The sequence below is a fragment of the Lissotriton vulgaris genome, chromosome 9, assembly GCF_964263255.1.
Source record: "Lissotriton vulgaris chromosome 9, aLisVul1.2, whole genome shotgun sequence".
Lineage (NCBI taxonomy): Eukaryota > Metazoa > Chordata > Amphibia > Caudata > Salamandridae > Lissotriton > Lissotriton vulgaris.
In genome coordinates this window covers 966359935-966377136 of record NC_141697.1, presented here as the reverse complement: position 1 = coordinate 966377136, position 17202 = coordinate 966359935, and the positions used below count along the sequence as shown (strand labels likewise).

General features: G+C 42.0%; 1 protein-coding gene across 1 annotated transcript in view; it reads right to left on the bottom strand.

Moving 5' to 3' along the window:
* Window positions 1-17202, bottom strand: part of MAPKAPK3 (MAPK activated protein kinase 3) — a 282502-nt gene that overhangs the window by 66148 nt on the left and 199152 nt on the right. The gene's annotated exons all lie outside the window — the stretch shown is intronic.

Below are 17202 nucleotides of genomic sequence, written 5' to 3'. Positions count from 1 at the left end.
CTTACCCACACTTCAGCTTCTGCAACTCCATTGCTGAATTCATTGTGCCCCTACCCTTAGACTCCAAGGACTACATCTTCCTCAGTGACCTGAATTTCCACATCGACAACCCCAATGACAAAAAAACGCACACTTTCTCAACAGTATGAGCAGCCTTGGATTGACCCAGATCATCTACAATCCTACACACACCACAGGTCACATGCTGGATCCAATTTTCACCTCCAGCAACTGCCTCGAATACAGCCATGTCACAGAACTCACATGGACCGATCACTCCATCGTCCACTTTAGCATCTCCAGCCTTGCACCACCACCCGTAAGATGACCAATGCCCCAGACCAGAGGTGGAACAAAATCTCAGAGACCAGCTGGGCGAATGCCCTCAACATCTCCAACCCCACTACCGCCACCAACCTTGAACAGGGAGAGAAAAAAATTCAATGGATCGATCACCAACTGTGTAGACAGCATCGTACCCATCAAGAGCAACATCCAGAGAAAATACTCTAAAAAGACCAGCTGGCACACCCAAGGACAGCGAACAGTTGGAGAGGAGATGGTGCACCAACAAGGACACCTCTGACAGGGCAGCCTTCAAGACCTCCCCCAACCTCTACCAATGCCTGCTGAGGGCAACAAAGAAGACAGCCATTGCTGCATGCATCGAAACCAGCACCTACAACATCAAGATTATTTCAACATCGTTAAGGAAGTTTCCAACACGGCTGCCAACGAAAACAACATAGCAAACACAAGGAGATGATGGACGGAGCACTGAAACTTTTCAGACACTCACCCCCAGTCACAGATCTGGGTTGAATCGATCATCATTCTTTAGCTCACTTTGCCACCAAGTTCAGACCCAACCATATGCAAATCAGTATTGACCCTGTTCCTCATGGGAACAGTCCTGACCGAACTGCCAAGCCAGGTCTTCCATGGACCGGAAACAAGCAACCTGGGACTGGTTTCAGGGTAACACCCCTCATCAGCCAGGCTTGCTTTTATCCAGTGGCAAAGTGAGCAAGAGACCCACATATGGGCATACCCTGCCAACTTAGGGCGAACAAAGCAAACACAAGGACATGATGGATGGAGCGCCGAAACTTTTCAGACACTCACCCCCAGTCACAGATCTGGGTTGAACACATCATCATTCTTTAGCTCACTTCGCCTACCCAGTTGAGACACAGCCATATGCCAAATAGTCATGACCCTGTTCCTCATCGAGCCAGTCCAGCCCGAACTGCCAAGCCAGGTCTGCCCTGGACCGGTCCAAGGATGCTTGTTTCCGTCACCTGGAAACATGCCGAAGTCAGGCCACTACTCAAAAAACCCTCTGCAAACACCGCAAACTCAAAAACTACCAGTCAATCTCCCTGCTCCCATTCCCAGCAAAGGTACTTGAAAAGATCATCAACAATCAACTCATGACACACCTGGATCAGAACAAGATATTCAACACCTCCGAATCCAGCTTCCGCAGCAATCACAGAACCAAAACCACTCTGATCGCAGTCACCGACAACATCTGAACACTCCTCAACCAAGGAGAAACAGCAACTTTGATCCTACTTGGCCTCTCGGCATTATTCAACACTGTATCCTACCACACACTGATCGAAAGACTCAACCACTTCGGCATCCAAGGGGATGAGCTCAAATTGATCATCTCCTTCCTCACTGCAAGAACTCAGAGGATCCACCTCCCACCTTTCACCTCTGAACCCAAGGAGATCACCTGCGGTGCCCCCCAGGGCACATCCCTCAGCACATGCTCTTCAATGCATATATGTCTCTGCTGGCCAACATCATCAGATCCCATGGTGTAAAAATAATTTGCTACGCAGATGACACCTAACTCATCCTCTCACTCACCGACGACTCCACCACCACCAGAAACAGCTTTCACACATGCATGACAAACGTCACTAATTGGATGAAAAACATCTGTCTGCAGCTGAACACAGCCAAGATGGAAGTACTGATCTTTGGTAACAACAGCAACACATGCAATGTCTCCTGGTGCCATCAGACCTAGGGCCCGCACCAACTCCCTCCAACTACACAAGAAACTTCGAAATCATCATTGACAACAAGCTCACCAAGAAATCTCAGATCAACGTTGTCTCCTCCGTCTGCTTATCCACTCTGCGCATGCTATGTGAGATCTTCAAGTACCTACCACTACACACAAGACGCACTGTGACACGAGCCCTTATCACCAGCCGAATGGACTATGGCAATGCCCTCAATGTAGGAATTCTACAGAGACTTCAGACCATACAGAACACCACAGCCAGAATCATTCTCAGGCTTCCCCGATGAAATCGCATCACACCTCACCTCAGGAAACTCCACTGGCTCCCCGTACAGAAGAGATGCAATTTCAAGCTGCTTACCCACGCAAAAAAGGCTGTGCACAACTAAGGACCTTCCTACATTAACCACTGCCTGAACTTCCAACAACCATTGAGAAGACTACGCTCCAACTCCCTTTCACTTGACCATTCTCCCCGCAGCTACCAAAACAGAAGTGGAGGAAGCTCCTCTCCCTCATCACAGCAAAGACCTGGAACTGCCTATCCACACACCTCCAGACCATCACCTCATGTCCTGAATTCTGAATGGACCTCAAGACCTGGTTGTTCGAATAAGCCTCCAGGGCCTGTAAGCGCCTGGATACTCTGTTGGGGGATTATCCGCGCTTTACAAATCCTGATTGTTTGACTGATTGATTCATTGATTGATAAAGTCTAATTCTTTAATTTTATTCATGTTATGATGTTTTAAACTTCTTAGGTTCGCTACACATATGGTAGGTAGAATACACACCCCACTAAGAACCAGACATCATTCTCAGCCTTTTTATCATATAACCCACCAGTCATTTCAACATTCCACAATGCAAAGAATATTCAACCACATCATAATATTCTAGCCCTAACCAGTAAGATGGATCTACAGTCACAGACAGATACTGAGCGGATACTGGGTTGGTATGTGCGAAAGGTTTTTTCCATTAGACTTAGAGAGTGTAAAACCTCTAATTACATCAAGCAATACTATATCAGTGAGATTAAAATGTTGCTGGCTTTTGCTCAGATCACCGGGTATTATTTCCAGTTCATAAACACTGTTAATTGCAGTTTTTCCTGGTGTGTACTCAGTTTCTGATAAAACTGCATTTATACCAATTGATGGATGCTGTGTTCTAATGAATTAATAAGAAAAACAGTTGATTCATATGAGTTCTTCAACTGTATAATGTATGTTCATCAATATGTGTTGTAAATGATCAAATGTTTCTGATTTTTGATTTATTAATGCCTAGTCTAATCTGTTTTTAATTAATTAACTGTATTTATATAAAATGTATATTTAAATGTTGTTATGACTTGCAAGAATAAAAGGATTAATGTAAGTCATATTTGTATATATATTGCAGCCCTGTAGAAGCCCAGATATGGGCGAAATGCGTTGGCTTTATTGAAGTTTTCCTCTTTTTAATGAACTTGAAATAACGGATCAAACAATCAAAGATAGCATATCTCTCGATTCACTCTGTTTGTACTTGGCAATTTTGCTGTACACCCATTGTATATTGGTCTAGTTGCCTCTCAGATTCCAGAAAAAGTATATATTTTATTTCACGCAGCGTGACCCCATTTTTATTTCTAACCTTTGTTTGTCACCTTTTCTCATGCTGGGTTCCTCTGATTCATCCTGTATAAGCCACATTAAACATACACAAAAGATTACTGTGGCCCGTTTTTCCCCTCTCTTACTTTCCTGCTTTTTAGCACTCCTTCTAGATATGCTGTATTCTGAATATGGGCTTTAAGCTCTGCTAATTTACCGCCCATGTTTTTTATTGGCTCCTCTGTCTTTTCGAAATGTTGTTTTTCCATTTGTCAAATTGTTTAGTAGTCCCTCCTTAGTACCACCTTTTCTCCTGTTGTAACCTCCCATAAGGCCTGGCCCTGTTGCATGTGTTGTTACGTAGAATGTGGTATTTGCACATTGTAAACACTATTTCCTTAATTACTTTCTCCTAGCTGTTGTTGTTGCAGGCACCACACTTTCTCCCACTTCCACAGGTTTTCCTGGCTCAGCGTGGCACCTGATTGTGCATGCCACGCTTTATCTTTTAAAGACGCTCCCTCCCAGCTCCATAGCGTCTGAATGTTATCACTTTTATTTTTTAAGTCGGCTTAGTTTTTAACAGTAGCAATCGTGCGCCTTTATTTTGACATGTGCAGATCGCCCAACTCTTTCTTAAAAAATATTATGTGTTTCTTAAGCAGCGGCGGCTGAGTGGCTTTATTTTCATATGTGCGGCTCGCCCAACTCTTTTAAAAAAAAATATATGTGTAATGTGAGCAGCACTGCATGCCAATTTCGTTTTGCGAGGTGGCTGTTAGGGCAGCGCTAGTTGGAGAGGGCGGGCAGAGGGACCACTGCAGGAAACGGCAACGTGGGCTAACTCCTCAGAACAACGCTGCTGCAACAGACACTCTACACCAGATGAGGGCATGCTGGTGGTCACCACGATGCAGCCACATTCAGCTTCCTACAACACAGCCCTTACTTTGCAACAGGTTAGATCAGCCACGGCCCGTGCAGGTAAGAGCAGTGGGGCAAGGTGAGGGGGATTTAAATGGACGATGACAAAAAAAATATATTTTTTTCATTTTCTCTCATCATCGTTCGTCGAAATCCCCCCTCACCAGGCCCCACCACCCCACGGCTCTTACCAGCACGGACTCTGGCTGGGTGAGAGCATGCTGCTGGCTGCCACAATGCATCCACATTCAGTTTCCTACAACGCAGCCCTTACTCTGGCCCAGGTAAGAGCGTGCTGCAGACCGCCATTATGCGTCCACATTCAACTTCCTTCTCAGCTCTCTACAATGCAGTGGCTGTTTTGGTGGTGCTAATTAGAAAGGGCTGGCAGAGGGACCCCTGCACGGAATTGCAAAGTGGGCTTGCTCTTCAGGGCAACACTGATGACAACAACACTCTGCACCAGGTTATAGCGTGCTGCTGTCCGGCCAGAATACGTCCACATTCAACTTATTGCTACTGCTCAGCTCCCTACAAAGCAGCCTTTCAAACACAGAAGCATTTCTTACCAAAACACAATCCGCCACAGACCACATCAGATGCAATCTCTCTCCTCCTTGTCGGCTTGTTTATTTCTGCATTGTTCTTTAGCATGAACTCGACTCAGAGATACTCGAACGCCTTACATAAGCGGCACTTATATTGTATGAGGACATATTCCTTTTTCTATACACACCAGGAAATTACGTGATTTGGCCAGGATCACAGGGTGCTGATCCCACATCAAGACTGAAACCTTGGCAGCTCATGCCTTAACGCTCCCTCCTCTACCCCATGTATCTGCGTCCCCAAAAAAATCCCAGTGGTGTAGAGGTGAAATTGCCTTTAGTGAGTTATCCTGGGTGAAAGAAACAAGAGCCTCATTAAGAGAAGCATATGGAGTGCTGGGATTAGAACTATGCCCGCAGTTAGGACACGCCATAATAGGCAAAAAAGAACTAAGGACTCTGGGAGCCAACATGCCCCGTATATGTGATCGAGAGTATCTCTTGCGGAAAACATTGGTGTCTCATTGTTGTAAATGAATCTAGGACCCTAGTGTAATTTTCCCGATTCATGCCCTTATATAGGTATAAATTATCTGATCCTTATATAGGCATAAGAATCATTACCATATTTTGACTGAGCCTATGCAGCCCAAATACGGCATGGCTACTTCCACTAAGTTCCGAGAATCAACAACGATTTCTTAGGGAAACCCGCCTTCAGCAGCTAGGGACTTCCCCTCGCCTGAATACTAATTTATCTAGGAAATCATGGAGTTTTCACAGAACTGGGTCTTTGAGTGACGTTATTAAGTCCAATCATACATCAAACTCGGCACCTTCAAAGTATAAATATGCCTACATTTGCCCAGACAAACACACAGTGGTTTGGAGCAGATCGACTAACAACTTGCCCGACGCCCTGCAGCAGCAAGTGCCGAAAGAAGCCAACCCTCCAGCTGACGCACTGAGAGACGCTGTCTTTTCTCTTGCCGAGAAATCCAGCTCCAGTGTTTCCAACCTATCCTTGCGGGTTGCTGGGAAATCGAGTCCTGAGAGAGAGATACAAGACCTCCTACATTCTAAAACCAAAGTACGGAGCTGATTAGACCCTTAGAGAATTCTTGGATAGATCCTTGGCAGAGAAATACTAAACTTAAGCTACTCCTCACTTACTCCTTCCCTCGTACTAGACTTAGGTTAGGTACACCGGGGTAGGCGTATTTTAGAAGTACCAGTTGAGTACTTTTAGTCATTATTTTATCACTGTATGTATTTTAAATGTTTTAAGGCAACTTATGGCTTAGAAACCATATCATGCTTTTACAGTACTACTTTATAATACTGTTCGTATTATATGCCTTGTACTTTATAACCAGTATTACGATTGTAGCAGTACATTTCTTATGCTTGTGAAAGAAGACTGTTCAAGAAATACTTTTTATTGAAAACGCCTGTCTCTCTATTTTCTCAGCACCTCTGGTGAAACAAAGCATGCACGATTGACTGAGTAAAATAGCTATCTATTGTTTACGCGACTCTAGAGATACGTTTCTTATCCTGGGGAAACAAAGTTGTCATGTTTGTGCGGTTGTCAGAAACGAATCCCTTCTTGTTTATTCGAGAAAGTTTCTAGTGACCTCTGAGCTAGCTGGCACTCACTATTAAGTCTAATATATACGATAGAGACCTAGTCGATCTCAGTCCTACGTCTAATCCATAGTATATGTTATTCCAACGCGCAAAGCCTATTGGGAATATAGGAACTACACTACATGCCCTCTGAAAAAAGGTATAACCTTAGAAATAGGGATACTTTAAGAAAATCTGATAGATATCAAGATACTGATACACGTTCCTCTCGTACCTTTCAGACTTCCTTGCAGAAATCCGAGAGGAGAGGACGATCAGAACAGAAAGGGGAACGTGTGAAGTCCAAAGAAGAACAGCACGTTCCAAAAAATAAAAAAACTCAATTCACCAAAAAGAAGGTAGCAAGCATAAAAATAAAACATGCAGATGATCTTGAGGTTACAACTCAAGAACGGGGAGTGGTCTCAGATAATGCTAGACAGCGCAGCAGAAGTCACCATAGTTCGCAGGATCCTGATGGATCATCTGGAGACAGTGGACTTGAATGAATGCATTCAAGTTGAAACTGCAGACACCAGGGTTAGTGTACCCCACAAGTTATATGAAGTAACACTCCGGACGGAGGGGGACATAACTAAGAAAATAAGAGCCCTCTTTTGCGAGAAGCTCTCTAAGGGCTTTGACATCCTTCTAGCTGAACAAGACTGGCCACCTGAATTTGTCAGGGAGTGCCCACATGGCGAAGAGATAATTATTCCAGCCTTCTCAAATCATATTCCAATTCACAAAAAATACACATATGCCAGAAAATGGGCTGTGGCCCAGGCTCCAGCACTATATAAAAATCACGCAGGATGGGATGAGGATTCTCCTTACCATAAAATCCAGTTAAAAACTTAACCTACTGCTCAGAGGCAGTATCAAGTTAAGCAAGAGGCTAAAAAACAGGTCAGGGAGATATTAATTCAACTTGAATACCAAGGGGTGATTGAAACATGCACCTCGTCAATGAACAATCCTTTGTTTCCTGTCTCCAACCCAGACAATTCATATCGTCTAGTTTTGGATTACAGACATTTAAACTCCTGTTGCAAAACATTTGCAGTACAAAATGCACACAGTGCAGCATTGATGAATAACATAGTGCGGAAAAAATATAAAACCACTTTAGATATTTCGAATGGGTTTTTCTCTCAAAACATTGCACCTGAAAGAAGGGGTTTGAACGATTTCTCAATTATGGGGACACAGCGACAATTTTGCTGTCCCCCCCAGGGATTCACGAATAGTCCAGGGTTATTTTCAGCCAGAGTAACAGAGTTACTACAAACGTACGCTGATGAGGCATTATCTTATGTTGATGACATCTATCTTACAGACGACGACTTGGACGTGCACTTGAAAAGAGTGAACACCATAATACTTGGGTTTGCATCTGAGGGGTATAAATTCAATTTTAAGAAATCACGAATTGCCCACCTCAACGTCCTATTTTTAGGCTACGAGTTATCAAGTGAAGGAAAAGCCTGGCAGCCAACTTTCTTGAGAAATATGCGCTGCTCCAACCTCCAAAGACGCTGAAAAACTTACAGTCAATTCTAGGTTTCCTGACTTTTGAAAGAACTTATGTTCTGAATTACGCAGAAAGGGTTAAACCTCTCTACGAATTATTCAAACCTGATTTCCAACCAACCAATTGTACTCAAAACCATACAGAAATTTTGCGTTCAGTGCAAACAGACATGTTAGCAAAAACACAGTTAGAACATGCGACAATATGCGTAATCTTGTGATCCAAGTCATTCCACGGAGATGCAGATTCACATACCTGACCTTTAATGAAGGTGAAAAGGTACCAATAGCATACAAATCACACTTGTACACAGAAGCTAAAGTAAAATTCACTTCTACAGAAACAATTCTGACAGCGGCTCAAACTGCAGTAGCAAAAGAGAGAGCTCTCGCACAGGGAAAACAAATAATGATCGTTACACCTGTACCTGCCTTAGAGGCAGTGACGAAAGCACGCATTCCAAATGCAAAAGCTTTATATCCGAGATGGATACAATGGGTTAACTATCTTGCTGCCACAGACGTTGAATACGTCTTTTATCCATGCTTGAAAACACAAGAATTCCTACAATACAAATACGAATGTCCTCTGCCGACCGAGATTCTGCCTCTAGAACATTACGGCTGTATAATCTATACGGACGGATCAGCACAGCCGGCAATTGGGGGTAAACAAGGCTATAGTGCTGCGTGCGCGATTGTTAAAGGTCGCTGGCGCAAAGGTAAATTTAGACCTATGGTCACTAAAACTCAATCACTCGGAGACTGTAAAGCTCAGCGAGCTGAACTACAGGCTTTCAAGATGGCGATTGAAAATAATGATCGCAAATTCCCCACACTAATAGTGTGTGATTCGTATTTCTGCATTGAATCTACAACGAAAATTTGCAGAACTGCGTTAAAAACTGTTAAAAAATTTCAAAAGGTGGCACAATTAAGCATAAAATGCTTTGGGAACACATAGTTCTTTTAAAGAAAGAACTACAAAAGACTCACATGATTCATACACTGAGTCATCAGCGTGATGGCGTTCACCTTGTAGGGAATTCATTGGCTGATGAAGCCGCAAAGGCAGCTGTGCAAACGGCTTCTGTAGTTACAATCGCTCTCTCAAAAAGAGTAATAGACGGTGAAACGTTATTAGCAGTAAAAACCTCAATGGAAGGCAATTATGCAGCATTACCTCTAAACTATCCACTTGGTAATACATACATTGATGCAAACTCCGTTCCTTTTGCTCGAATCCCTGGAGTGGGGGACAGAGTAATTCCAAACAGGAACCAGAGAGCTGCTTTGGTACACAAAGCACACATGGGAGAGGGTCTGAGACATCACGGTATCTTAGAATCTCTAATAGAATTAGAAGAGATGTACTGCCCTACCTGTTTCCTACATCTCTGTTTCCTACATCTCTGGATCAGTATTTTGCACCTTGATGCTCCTTGGAATGACTGCTGCGCGGTACAAATGCTATCTTACATTACATTACTGGTGGCCAGGAATAAGCATCCAAGTTTACCAATTTGGAATAAACTGTGATACCTGTTACAGATATCATAGCTTTGACAACCACCAGATACCTGACTACAGTGTAGCCAGCCCAGTTCAGATACCTTTGTTAGACAGCATTAGACTATCTACATGCAGACGTCACCTTGGACAGATGCGGTCCCACAACTACTAGGACAACATTTATTTGGATGTGGCCCCAGCGCTCGGCTGACGCCAGAACTGTTATAAAGGATTGGCGAGTCTTTATCGGCACATTCGCAATCGCATGCTACATTCTGACCAGGGTCCTGCGTTTAGCTCTCGAGCTTACAGAGAGGCCATGGCTAGCTTGGGCGTTGCATTGCGGTATTCTAGTCCCTTCCATTCTGAGGGTAATGCGGTAGTGGAAAGAAAAAACTGTGACATAAAGCAATCCATAATAGCTAAGGTATTAGGTTTGGGTGATGGATGGGTCAAACATCTTATAAGTGTCCAACGTAGTCTTAACAATCTGCCAAGAAATTCTCTGGGCGGAATCACTCCATATGAATTACTGTTTGGTACTAGAATGATAATCGAAGACCTCGATTGTCAAACTTCAGTGGTGGAACAAAAACCCTTTGATGTCAAAGATCATTTGGCTGTTTTACAGGACTTAAATGAAACAAGAAGAAGTCTGAGTAACATGATACAGAAGCCAACAACCACTGAAGAAAAACCACCTGTCCCAGCAAGACCTGTCTGGATTCCAAAGATTGGGGATCTAGTCAGGGAAAAGATTGTGGCAAAGAAGGAATTTGGGCCTTCTTACAGAAAAGCAATACCTGTCTTGGCAATCCAAGGAACAAGATCAGTAGTACTACCCCCCCCCTTTGCTGGTAAAAGGGAGAACAGAGTTGTGTCCATCGACCTGGTCAAACCACAACATGTGGCCAATAATAAGTAGTAGGCCCAGTAGACTCCCAATATGTAGTAGAAGACCAAATCTTGCTACTATCCAAGAGTTTCAAACTGAAAGACTTATCACCTTTGATAAACCTGCAGTAAGAAAAGAAGGACTATGTAACAAAGCCATGGAAATCGCGACTCTTAAGACCCAAATAACAGTTTGTCAAGAAACACCTGTCTCCAATGATGTAGCCTCGGACTATACCAATATGACAAAGGAAGAAGCAACTCCAAAGATTAATAACAATCCTGATGCAATTCCAACAATTGATAGAACTGCCTCTGGCTATCTGATCAACTTTGATACCTTCTCTGAGGATCCCAGTGAACCTGAAGAAACGCCAGCAAACAAAACTTTCAAAGAAAAAATAACAGAACTCTTTCTTGAAAAAACATATCTGGTTTCACCATGGATTGAATTTTGGATTGTGTTAGGTGTACTTTTCCTCCTGCTCTGGCTCATTCTGGTTTTAAGCTTGGGAAAAATGATGGATGGAAAATACAGTACAATGGACACAGCAAGTCAGAAAATCAACTTGGTCCTAAAACCTCACAAATCACCTCATCGTGAAAAAAGAGACCTGTCATCAGTAAAAATCACAGCCGTTCCTATACCTGGTGGTATAGCATGGGACAGAACAAGATTATGACATCTATGGCCCGGTGGAGCTGCTGAAGATTCTACACCAGTTCAAGGTTTCTTTGAGTGACTTTGTATCACCCAGCAAATTTTCTGATGATTGGGACTTTGAGACTATTAATAATATGATGTCAGATTTAGAAATGTCTGCAAAATTTACAGAACATGACTACCTAGAAGGGTCATCAGATTATGAACAAATGTATTGTTTTAATCATTATGGTCACCAATATTTGCATAAATCTGCAAGCCCAAGGAATCTTTTTACATATAATCAATGGGAACATTGTCCAACGCCGACAAAGGGCAGTACAAAAAAAATGTATGAAAAACTTCCGTACTACTCAGGGTTTAATATGAGAAATCCAGAAACGTTTTATCTCAAAAATGTAAATAAGACAGGAATGAAAACAATGTTGACCAATACTAAACAAATTTATTCTGCAAACTTTTATGCTCAGCTGTCTACATTAGGTTTCGACTTTTGGAAAGACAACATTGAGACATAAACTGTCTGGGGAACGAAAGACTGGCAGGTGCAAGGTTTAGAAGAATTATTCAGAGCCTGCATTATACCAGAACAAATAATGTTTTTAAAAGACACTGTTCAACAGACTTCTTGTCTTGACTTGGCTAAGATAAAAGATTTAAATAAACCGTCTATACCCAAACCAACATCTGAGAGTAATGATACTACAGAAAAGGAGGTAGACGTACCATATATTTTAACACACAACAGAACTAATCCTGATTGGAAATAATGGTTAGTCTGGCCCACAGACACTAATAACTGTCATGATAGATTCCTGAACAAAACACAGGGGTTAAGAATGAACAGGCCAGATCCTAGATATTCCCAGAGACAACATTCAGGGATAGTAACAACATACAGTGTAGGAAAACTATGCCTTGAGTGGCTACAGACATCCACACTTCCCAGAAATCAAACAACACTTATCTTTACTTAAAGAAGGCAATGATTTGTGAGATTTCTTGATGGGGCCTCGCAAACCACGTCAAAAACGTTTCATATACGCAGGTATATACGCTGCGTACAACGAAGCTTGGAAAATAATGCAAATGGAAACTGCAGAAAGAATACAAGAAATTGATTGTATTCATTTAGAGAAAGCTCTCTCTGTAGTGGACAATGGGTTAACGACTCTGTCCTCCAGAATATATTCGTTGGACAGCATTGTATCCTCTGCAATTGACATAATGGAACAGGACTTGCTAATGTTACAACATGGCCAGTCTCAATTACGTTCTATAATGCAGTTAGGCTGGACATTGCAAAATCTTCGTTCAGGCTACGTGCCATGGCGTCTAATCAACACAATGTCATTGTTTGCTGTATTTAACCTTACAGATAAACAAATCTCTTTGGCACATAGAGGAGCAGACTATACGGTGCTGAGCATTGAAAAACTGGAACGATTACCATTGACAGTTTCTGAGGAATCTGTAATTGAATGGATAATACATGGCACCATTACGATACCAGTGACGATTTTCCAATTTCAGTATTGTCTACAGCATATACCAGCTGGCCTGTATGAAAGGGTGGGTAAAGAATACATTAAGTCGACCTGGACTTTACCTTACACACACAAATGTTGGAATAAGAGAAAGGAGGTATTCCTTAGTAGTAAAAATTGTAAGAACTCACTAAGTGGTACACTTCTGTGCCAAGGTATTAATTTACACGGAGCCTGCAAAGGTTATGCACATAACCTCTCTTGCCACCTGCACAGTACACCCTCCACAGTGATAGAACCATTTTCAGGCAGCTATCCAATGACAGCTACGTTATGCTCTATGATCACAGCTGTTGTGACATGTTGCCAGGAAAACTTTATGTCGTTAGTGTGCCATCCAGGGTCACTTGTTGTATGCAAGTATTGTATCGAAAGAGCAAGACAGACAGTGGGACGGCATTATGGCCTTCACTGAATATCTCTTCTATGCGAATTGATACTTTAAGCAGAATGAAAGTAATTCTTTTGCAAAAGACTGTGCCACTGACCTCGTTTAGAGAAACGTATGATCTGCAAGTAGCAAGGACTTCTGCAGATACATACCTTATCATCAACAAACTGCCCAGTACATTTCGCATAATTGTTAAGTCAAATCTTAAACATGTCTGATACCAGTGGCATCGCACATGTATTTAAGAAGATTTTTTCGGGACTGTTCACACCATTTGAAGCAGTCCTCTGCATTTTTCCAAATTTCGTGCACTCTGTGTTCGGCGGTCTGCCTCTCATTTTGGGACTCGTAGCAGGAATTCTATTTTTATTCCTTCTGCTCTGATATGGCAAGTCCGGTCACCAGCGATACCCAGAATACCATGGAACAATGCCATCTAGCCATGAGGTATCATGAGAGAATTACACAGATTCTTGGCTTGGCTCATTTAAGAGATATGAACATAACTTGGTTTCTATCATTCAGACCAATCTGCCAAGATTGCATCTTACCTGTTCTACGATGCCTGCTTTGCGGAGAGGAATGCGTGTTGGACATTTGTCTTACACTTCCATCAGTCCTGCCAACGGATGTCGACGCCTTGCTAGGTCCGGTAACGACTCATGCATCATGTTGTCCCCAACGGCTACCAATCCTGATGACGGCATTCATTGAGGTCTCACCAGTAAGTCTAACTGAGGGTGAGATACGAGGAACAACAGGCACACAGGTACCATCTGATATGAACATTGCTAACGTGGCACTTGGCGCTGACGGCAGTGCCCCTCATCTGTGTACATTTGATCTACTTGATGAAATAGTTCCACTTTCACCTACTGTGGTAGACGATTTCATTGCCAGCCTAGATGATCTGATGTTTTCTCCTGACACCGAGAATAACTTTTGATTCATGCACACATCGTTCCATGAACTCTGAAATTCCGCCTTCATTTTTTCAAAACAAGGACTTCTAACTTTGGAACTCTATTTTTTCATAACCAATTGAATTTTTCTCTCCAAAACATTGAACTTTTTTGGCACAAAGTAATCTGCTTAAAGTAGAACTATTCTTAGAGAACAAGAAATTGTTTTTGAACACTTCCTAGAGGAAATATTTGGCCTTGTCCTCATTACTATAAATATTGGCATGCTATGTTATATTATGAAATAGTCTCGACCTTTTTTCTGTATTTAAGAGCTATTTTCATAAATGTAAATTACATGGTTCATTCAGTTTGCATTTCAGATATGATACTTTATGCTTAGAATGACATCATTTTCCCTAAAATGCGTACAGTAGAAATGCTCAATTTTTTCGTGTACAACCATTTCAAATGCATTTTATGAATTTTGGGGTGGGATTATAAACACATGCCTTAGATATGTTCAGTGCTTATACATTTAGTTTATTGAACTTACTATCGTGGAGTGGGTGTTGTAAATGAATCTAGGACCCTATTGTAATTTTCCCGATTCATGCCCTTATATAGGTATAAATTATCCGTTCCTTATATAAGCATAAGAATCAATACCATATTTAGACTGAGCCTATGCAGCCCAAATACTGCATGGCTACTTCCACTAAGTTCCGAGAATCAACAACGATTTCTTAGAGAAACTCGCCTTCAGCAGCTAGGGACTTCCCCTCGCCTGAATACTAATTTATCTAGGAAATCATGGAGTTTTCACAGAACTGGGTCTTTGAGTGATGTTATTAAGTCCAATCATACATCAAACTCGGCACCTTCAAAGTATAAATATGCCTACATTTGCCCAGACAAACACACAGTGGTTTGGAGCAGATCGACTAACTACTTGCCCGACGCCCTGCAGCAGCAAGTGTTGAAGGAAGCCGACCCTCCAGCTGACGCACTGAGAGACGCTGTCTTTTCTCTTGTCGAGAAATCCAGCTCCAGTGTTTCCAGACTACCCTTGCGGGATGCTGGGAAATCGAGTCCTGAGAGAGAGATACAAGACCTCCTTCATTCTAAATCCAAGGTACGGAGCTGATTAGACCCTTGGAGAATTCTTGGACAGATCCTTGGCAGAGAAATACTAAACTTAAGCTACTCCTCACTTACTCCTTCCCTCGTACTAGACTTAGGTTAGGTACACCAGTTGAGTACTTTTAGTCATTATTTTATCACTGTATGTATTTTAAATATTTTAAGGCAACTTATGGCTTAGAAACCATATCATGCTTTTACAGTACTACTTTGTAATACTGTTCGTATTATATGCCTTGTACTTTATAACCAGTATTACGATTGCAGCAGTACATTTCTTATGCTTGAGAAAGAAGACTGTTCAATAAATACTTTTTATTGAAAACGCCTGTCTCTCTATTTTCTTAGCACCTCTGGTGAAACGAAGCATGCACTATTGACTGGGTAAAATAGCTATCTATTGTTTCCGCGACTCTAGAGATACGTTTCTTATCCTGGGGAAACAAAGTTGTCATGTTTATGTGGTTGGCAGAAACTAATCCCTACTTGTTTATTCGAGAAAGTTTCTTGTGACCTCTGAGCTAGCTGGCTCTCACTATTAAGTCCAATATATACGATAGAGACCTAGTCGACCTCAGTCCTACGTCTAATCTACAGTATATGTTATTCCAATGTGCAGAGCCTATTGGGAATATAGTAACTACACTACATAATATGACCCAGGCTTGGGATTCAGAAGATCAACCGTATCCCTATATAGACAGGCTACGGAATTACTGTCTAAGACGTAAGGTATTAAAAGTGAGAATGAGAATAAACCCCTGTTACGTGAACAATAGGGTAAAAAATGTCATGATAAATAGTGATTGTAACTGTATTTGTATGTTAGGTACCTCCTGTGATATTGTACATATTTTATTAGACTGTAGTATGGTTTTAGATATACGAAAGGAGATTTTATGCCAGATATTTAAAAAATACAGGTTTATGAATAGGATGCAAGCTGCTAAACTTTTAGTGGGAATGGCAAACTTAGATATAGCCTGTGCTTTGGGGAAATTCATGAGCAAAGTTAGGGTGTTTCTCCAGTGTACAGAGTAACAGGCGCAAGCAGTTCCCTTAAATATAAAATTAGACTGCATTTTTTAACAGTAATGTATGTATTTTGTGTTTGGAAGGTTTGGCTATATATGTATGAATTATTGTGATTCCAATATTCTTAGGAAGATATTTGATTAGTGCCTAAAGGAGCTGTGTTATCTTTCATGCAATGATCATGTGTCGCATTTCTATGAATGTATTATGTTATGTGCTTTTTAAAAGTTTTACAAAATGGGGCATTTATTCACATTTCGGCAGCCTGGATGAATTTTCTCCAGGAATGACTACAGCACTGCAAACCGGAACGTGAGGAGAACCCAATACCCTCATTGTTTCCCGATTTCTTCCACATTTCGCGAATCTGCTCGAAAATGCAGATTCCGACGCTCGCGGCCGTCATTTTGAGCGCTGCTCGCGTTTTTTGCCTTCATTGAATATCCTCAGCCTGCTTATTCACACGGAGGAACTTCGCTCGATTTCTACAGCTCCTGCTTGCTTCTGCAACAATTTGGTGAGCCCAAATGGGGTTTTGGTGATTTTTCCTCTGCATTTCTCTTCAACAATCACCTGTAAATTTCCTCAGGCGCTGTTTAGTCTTCCTTATTAACTGGACTCCCTCATAAAATGAAGCCTTCTCTTCTGTACTCATTACTTTTCTGCCTTACTTTACTACAATTATTCTGGTTGCCGCATTGTTAAGCCTGCTTTCCTATACCTCTTCTGCTGCAACGTGCTCCTCTCCATTGGCTGGAACTTTTTCTTCAAGAATGTTGCTTTTGCCGCCCAGAGCTCCTTTCTTTGTGGGCTCCTGCTATTATTCTTCTCTTCA